This window comes from Mytilus galloprovincialis, chromosome 8, assembly GCF_965363235.1.
Source record: "Mytilus galloprovincialis chromosome 8, xbMytGall1.hap1.1, whole genome shotgun sequence".
NCBI classification, from domain to species: domain Eukaryota; kingdom Metazoa; phylum Mollusca; class Bivalvia; order Mytilida; family Mytilidae; genus Mytilus; species Mytilus galloprovincialis.
The window spans coordinates 45789015-45797039 of record NC_134845.1 but is presented as its reverse complement, the minus strand read 5'-3'; the positions used below and the strand labels follow the sequence as shown (position 1 = coordinate 45797039).

Below are 8025 nucleotides of genomic sequence, written 5' to 3'. Positions count from 1 at the left end.
GTATACATATTTTTAAGCTATGTCTGCTTGATATGTGAGAAAGGCAATGCTTTGCATTTTCATTTACAGCTTTCAAGAATAATAAGCATTATTACAGTGTTAGTGCTATTATACTTACACATGAATATCAATAGCTCCAAAGAAAAAAGTCTCAAATTGTAATTGATTAATTGGTTGTGTAACGTCTAGTGACAAATATTGCATGCATGTTAATGACAAAATCACATTCACAATGCATACAATTTGAACGTCCTGTAAAAGCAGCCGTCTTGAATGAAGGTTAGGAAAACTAAAACCAGAAAATGAGGTTATATTGGAAGGAGATAGCAAGTTGTTCTTGCTAAACGCCACCTACGGACCCTTCAATGGTTGGTGAATGGGTTCTTTATGTGAAAAATAAAATCACAAAAATACTGTGAACTCCGAGGAAATTTCTCTTCCCTATTCACCCTTATTATTATTTAGTGATAAACATTTCAATTTGTTCATATGATAAAAGTGATATGTACAATGAGCATATATTTGTAGTCTTGATAACAAAAAATGATTTTCGTACATATATTCATTGTTTCTATTAGTAATGAAAATTCTCTTACATTATTTATTTCCATTTTTTTTTTTATTTTTTTTTTTTTTATGTAAAGGAACGTTATTGTTATACTTGTTTGTAAAATTAATGAAGAAAATTTTATATAAATTCTCGTTTTATAGAATTCTTTCCATGACTAACGTGTTTTTCTCTCCAAATTGTTGTCATCCAATACACAACTTCCACGTTAGTTGCATTTCCGTCAAAATAAAATTAACGGTACCAATTTTCTTGCACCAGATGCGCATTTCGACAATACATGTCTCTTCAGTGATGCTCGTGGCCAAAATATTTGAAATCCAAAGCTTATATAAAAAATGAAGAGCTTTAATCCAAAAGGTCCAAAAAGTATGGCCAAATCCATGAAAGGAATCAGAGCTTTACATTCCTTAATTTATAATAATTTCTAATATTTTGTAACAGCAAATTTTAATAACACAAAAAAATCCGTATTTTCATGCCAGTACCGAAGTACTGGCTACTGGACTGGTGATACCCTCGGGGACTAATAGTCCACCAGCAGAGGCATCGACCCAGTGGTAGTAATAAAATTAACGGTACCAATTTTCTTGCACCAGATGCGCATTTCGACAATACATGTCTCTTCAGTGATGCTCGTGGCCAAAATATTTGAAATCCAAAGCTTATATAAAAGATGAAGAGCTATAATCCAAAAGGTCCAAAAAGTATGGCCAAATCCGTGAAAGGAATCAGAGCTTTGCATGAGGGAGATACATTTCTTAATTTATAATAATTTCTAATATTTTGTAACAGCAAATTTTAATAACACAAAAAATCCGTATTTTCATGCCAGTACCGAAGTACTGGCTACTGGGCTGGTGATACCCTCGGGGACTAAAAGTCCACCAGCAGAGGCATCGATCCACTGGTAGTCAAAAGTGTTTGGTTTTAGTGAACATCATTCGTGCGTTTAGGAGCGTTGTCATTTCCGTTCCTTTGTTGAGCGATTGGTTAAAAAAAAAGTTGTCCTACAAATTTAATTCTTATAATTAATATTCAGCACTGGTATCATAAGAACTTCCGGAAAAAAATAATTTTTAGTTTATCCTGCATAATGACGATCACAAAGACGCTTTATGAACTTAAATACAGCAGGGGAAAAAGCGATCCCCTCTATCTGGTAAATGACGTCACATAGGCTTTTCCGGTGAAGGACATAATTTGAAAGTGGTCTATGCTTTTATTATAAAAAATTTTGTTTTCTTTTAAAATATATAGTGTTTAATTGTTTGCTGCTTCCGCAGGGAAAGCGACGAAAGGTAACGTTTATGTTGAACATTTTTTGTGTAATTGATAAAATTGAGAATGGAAATGGGGAATGTGCCAAAGAGACAACAACCCGACCAAAGAAAAAAACAACAGCAGAAGGTCACCAACAGGTCTTCAATGTAGCGAGAAATTCACGCACCCGGAGGCGTCCTTCAGCTGGCCCCTAAACAAATATATACTAGTGCAGTGATAATGAACGCCATACTAATTTCCAAATTGTACACAAGAAACTAAAATTAAAATAATACAAGACTAACAAAGGGTTTTCATGCGACTAGATATTTTTTGTGTGATGTATTCGCAGTACCGCTTTTGTCGTAAAATATATCGCATGTAAAGTTACAGCCTGGTTCGATTTGTAATGCATATTTAGAATTCTATATTTTTTTTTTATTTCACCCTCTTTTGTTAATATAAAACGACGGTCAGGATATCATAACACTATATCCAACAAATGTTAACAGTTACGATCGCATCCAATAACATGTTAATTTTCAAATTATACATCTTATTTATCATTTCGATTTTCTGGCCAATTTTCGAAAATCATTATCAATTTATACATTTTCTGTTTTTCTCTTTACCTTTTCGTAAATCAGTTTGAGTATTTTCTACAATTTACGTTCCGAATTTAACTCAATTAACTAAGTGCGTCTTTTTAAATAACCATAAAAAAAATCGACATGTCGCAAATTCTTCTCGACTTTTCTTAACCATGAGAACGTATTTTTTTCAAACGGTTATGATATAAGTTGATTTATATGTGGTAGATCGGTATGTTCATGTTTTGAGTATATTAAACAAATTGGATACAGTTTCAGACAAATTTGCTGGATATTTTAACAGCTGTAGTATTGATGATACCAGGTCTGATATGGTTGTAGTAGATGCCATCAAATGTTCTGCCATCAGATGTGCTACGAGCTGTGGAATGTCCAAGACTTGTATGGGTTACAATTTCAACAGTGCCATAAACAGGTGTGTGTTTAAAAAAAAAAGTAATAACAAACTCTCCCTTCTTTACACTTCACTCCTTTCATGGGTTTTTTAAAAACAAGTTTTTGTTAAGAATTGTTACACATACGTTCAGAATTCGAAAAAGTATGACGAAAATATTAGTACCAATTCTTATCTTCTATTTTTCCCTCTCTTTTGGTTTACTTTTTCAACCCGTAGGCGTACGATATGTGATTATCTTTAGAACTGCCCTTTTTCTCTTGAGTACAACCTTCATGCAAGCTGGCATGAAGAGGATTAGTAAGAGAACTGCCCTTGTGTTCTTAAATACAGAAAATAAGGGGAAAGTTTCAGGAGATAACAATCCAACACATTTATAAAAACAGAAAGGTTCTTTAAATAATATAACAGATTCAAATGATTGCCAAGTGTTCGTAACTTAACTTCAGTCAATTTAAAAAGAAGTAGAAGTCAAATCAATGTCAAATTTGTGACATGCATCGAAAATCTTGTTTCATAATTCTTTGAATAATCCGTTAAGTGGATTATGGCTAAGTCAAAGGAAACGAATGCCTGAAATATAATTTTGCCAATCATCCTCTTATCATATGCTGAGATTGAAATGCTTTTGTTCGAAAAGAACGGTTAACATGGCTCATTTTACATTTAAGCACAACGGAACAAGGACTAAAGATAAATAGATGAAGTATGATTGACATGAGACAATAGATGGGATCCTTCATTTCAATATTCTTTAATTTTTGTGCCATTTTTCTCTATTCTTTGTATTTTAGCACCTCATTATTCTATATTTTATTTTAGCCCGTCTATATTCTCTTTTCTGTAAACTCCTTTTAAAACGATAGCAAAAGTATTGCTACCAAAATAAAAAAAAAAAGAACACTTTATAATTGCATGCGTCCAAACTGCTTTTCTTGATTTTCCTTCAGAAATGTTTAAAAGTCAAAGCCAAATATTTCAAGTCTCACAATATATACATGTACTTTCATCATAAACATTGTACGACAATATCTATGCGGACCTTGAAAAGACTCTTTTCATTTTTTGAAATAAACGATTCAATCTTGACCTTCTTATTACAGTAGAGACTTAATTGTTATCTTTTAATTTTTAATTATACATACCTTTGTAGGTTTTTCTAGCTCTTCTAGAAAAAGACAACGAATGTCTCCTGTGACCTTTTCCAATTTAAAACTAATATGTTGACAAGTTCATGTGTTCGTCTACTCCCTTTCAACCAAACAGTTTGATGTTGTAAAAAATAAACAGTGTAAAGCATAACTTTTGAACTTTTGTTTCCTTGTTAATTCTTCTCCCAAAGAAAATTCACTCTCCTGGTTGTTCTTGTTTTGGAGTTGTGCCTACTCCTGTCGTTTGCTGTGTCCTTCTAGCACTTAACGAACGCGTAAACTCGTAAAATTGCAAGTCCTCTTCGTCTAAGAAATTGATATGAATATCATTTTCAATTTATGGGTGACTCAATAATCCTACATACAATCTACAATGTATTCGGTGGGTACGGTTTTCCGTCTTGCCCTCTCGTTTCAATCACAAACTTGCTCATTCATGGATTAATGTCACTAGCTGTTAATATTGTAAGATCCAGAATGGCACAACTTGTGCTTGCTATGCGCTCATTCTCTAATCGTTGAATGTAGATATTCTCAATTTTGTATTCTTTGTGGGTTTATTCACTCTCAATAGGTTTAACTAAATTGTCAATGTCAATGTCAATATTTTCATCAAAGTTATCATACCGTCCTTAATTAACATGACCCTCTGCTTTTATCACGCCATTAGTTTCCGGCATGATAATTTTCTCCAACTATTTTTATTGTCGCCTGTTATGGGAACCTATGTTAACTGAAAATCTGATTGAAAAATTTCAACCGCGCGGTTGACATCCATGTCAATTTCGTACTTACTTTACGCCTAGGAAAGGGTTGAATCATCCATGTTTTACCAAAAAAAAGTGTGTTCATTTTACCTATAATTACATATTTGATTTAACGTAATGTAATCAACACTTTGATCCCAGTGTGCATATTAAAACTTCATTTCTACCAAATTTACTTCAGTCTCCGTTTCCATTTTGCTCTTAACAAAGACAACATCAAACACCGAACTGAATTTCAACCCCGAGAAAAAATACAGTTAGGTGCAGTCCACGCATTACATAAAGTAAACGCACGTTAACGCCGCGTGCAACTAGCATACAAGGAAGAGAGCTTCAGCTAGTTTTAAAACCAGGTTTCATACACCATTTTTCTACATGGGAAAATTTCTGTAGCAAGACTGAAGAGTTCGGTAATTTTGTTATTTTACCTTTTTTGAAAATCAAATTATATGTGTATTCTTTAAAACACTTATATATTTCAGATGTGAACTACTCATGTTTGATTCAAATGTTGTGACAGACATACCAAATCACATTGAAGCCGGATGGAGATTCTATACTAAATGTTACAATGGGAAATCTGCTTGTCTCGGATGTTGTTTTAAGGTAGAGAAGGACACTGAGGACCCAAATAATCTAGCCAATGAACTTTCTTAAATTTCCCATATATTGTTCATTGGGGTGTACCTTACAAAATATCAAAATTGAGAATAGGTTTCCAGGCTATTTTTAGAAATATTCTTTGAAATAATTGCCTCCCTTTGCAGTCCTTTTTGGCCTGTTTAAGCTATAAAGGTACCTGCCAAAACAAGCATATATATTTTTTTTAACTTTTTCTCAGAACTTTATGATCAATGAATATTTTGAAATATTTTAGACATAATTAATTTTTTTATTCAAAATGGCTACTCTTTTTTGCAATATGCCTGTAGCCGGCTTGTTTACAATTTTGCCAAAAAAATATTGTAAAAGTAAAAAAAAAAAACTTTTTTTTTGGTATATAAAAATATATCCATGCTACAAGTCATAAACAAATAAAGATGTCTACAGAATTATAATCATATTTAATGGATAAACAAAAAAATGTTGATGTCTACAGAATTTTTAAATTAGAATTTTAACAATACTTTGATATTATGAAAGTTCTTGATAAAAAATCAAGTAGGTTTTTGAGTGATGTTTATAAAAATATATAAATGTTTATTGTAAATGTATTTTTATTTAATATCATTACACATATCATGTAGGATGACTCATAGGAAATGTAAACAAGTTTCATGTGTGTGTGTGAGTTTAAATGTGACACATGATCAATGTTTACCTGTACAAAAAGTAAGCATGCTTACTGAACATTGACCCTGTACTATCTATTGACTAGAATTTATTTGATATTTTATAATAAATCATATGATGCTTTCTATAAAATTATCATAAAACAATTGAAATATTACCAAAATCACCATGAGACACACTTAAATTAGATGAGACCCTTTTGTTCATCATCAATACACGTGGCATTCTTTAATCATCCGATCATCTCAACTTTCATGTGAACTTGTTTTGATCAAGGTTAAGGTCAACGATTAACTTAAAAACAATATCGGACAAAAGATAGTACAAATTCCGTAATTACGTGATATGAGGTAACAGTAAAAAGCAAATTGTCAAAATCAATGTATTTATATATTAGCATTGTATAACTTATCATATTTAATAGATAATAATCTTAGATAATAATAGAGAAATGTGCAATAAAAGATTCATTTTATTAAAAAAGAAAAAAAGAATTTTCAAATAAAACTATATGCTCACTCATATGTACAAAACAAAATCAAAGTGTTAACTGTTATTATTGCTGTTCTGACATAGAGTCACTGAAAAAGGCAAAAAGGGGCTGTGTTAATTACAACAATGAATTCAAGAAATAAAATTATTTTTATTAACTCTTATTGGTGTTTTGTTTATTTATATAGTATACTGATCATATATTTAGCTTGAAATGTTCACGCAAAATCTCCCCCTCAGATGTCATTGCTGAGGGGAATATCTCCCTCTTTAAAGGTTTCAGGGGTTGGCAGGTATGCCCTAACTACAAGTATGTTCATGTATTAACATGTAGAAAACAGTTAAAACATCATATTCATGGGGCAATTGTACTTTTAAAGATTTTAACTTTATGGCAGATGTACCACTTTTCGTTAAAAAACTATTAAAGAAGGTTATTTCGAACATTAATATACCAGAGGATAAAAGTGCTATAGAAAAGTTACATATAAGTAGAATGTGCAATGAGCATGATCCAGACACATTGCAAAACAAACTTTCCTGTTATGTTATACTCGACTTCGGACGTCTCCGTCAAGAGGATAAACCTACAGTGCGGGCATTCATACCATAAATTAACGTCAATAAATGTATTTGATACTATACAATATCATATATTGAGTGTGGTTAAACCCACCATGGCGTGCATAGTAAAGAAGAAATAAATGAATTGTGCATGTGTGAGCGTCTAGATGAAGTTAACTAACCAGTTTTAAAAGTTTGGATCTTTAACTAATTAAGCTTAGTCCAAATTGATCTGTCTTTTTCTAGCAGTCACAGATGAACCCTAGGTCAGATTGCAGATATATTGCACAGCCAATTCGCAAATAATAAAGGTAGCATCACGGATATCTAAGATTTCAAAAACTACATACTTATTAAATGCATACGCAATGCATAAAGACCACTTTAGCAACACATGGCGGTTGATCTTTTGAAATGTCAGTTACAGGACATCGTATTGTAAAATGTTGTAGAAAGCGGACAATTTCAAAAGATTAACCCCTTGTCCGTTTAAAAATCGTTTCTGATGTGGTCCTTGTGCTTTGGGTATGCTTTTGATAAGTTTGTGCATCAATGAGCCAACAAATAATAAGCGGGAGGACACTATCTATAACCTCATCAACTGAAATTATCCATAATAAGCGGGAGGACACTATCTATACCCTCATCAACTGAATTATCCATAATAAGCGGGAGGACACTATAACTTCATCAACTGAAATTATCCATAACAAGCGGGAGGACACTATCTATAACCTCATCAAATGTAATTAACCATAACAAGCGGGAGGACACTATCTATAACCTCATCAACTAAAATTAAACATAATAAGCGGGATGACACAATCTATAACCTCATCAACTGAAATTATCCATAATAAGCGGTTGGACACTATCTATAACCTCATCAACTGAAATTATCCATTCCGCTTCAAACGGATAA

General features: G+C 32.3%; 1 long non-coding RNA gene across 1 annotated transcript; it reads left to right on the top strand.

The window, feature by feature from the left end:
* Nucleotides 1-2707: 2707 nt before the first annotated feature.
* Nucleotides 2708-6703, top strand: LOC143043321 (uncharacterized). The gene is made up of 2 exons (XR_012968309.1): nucleotides 2708-2857; nucleotides 5237-6703. It is a non-coding gene; the product is annotated as an uncharacterized LOC143043321 (long non-coding RNA).
* Nucleotides 6704-8025: the final 1322 nt, after the last annotated feature.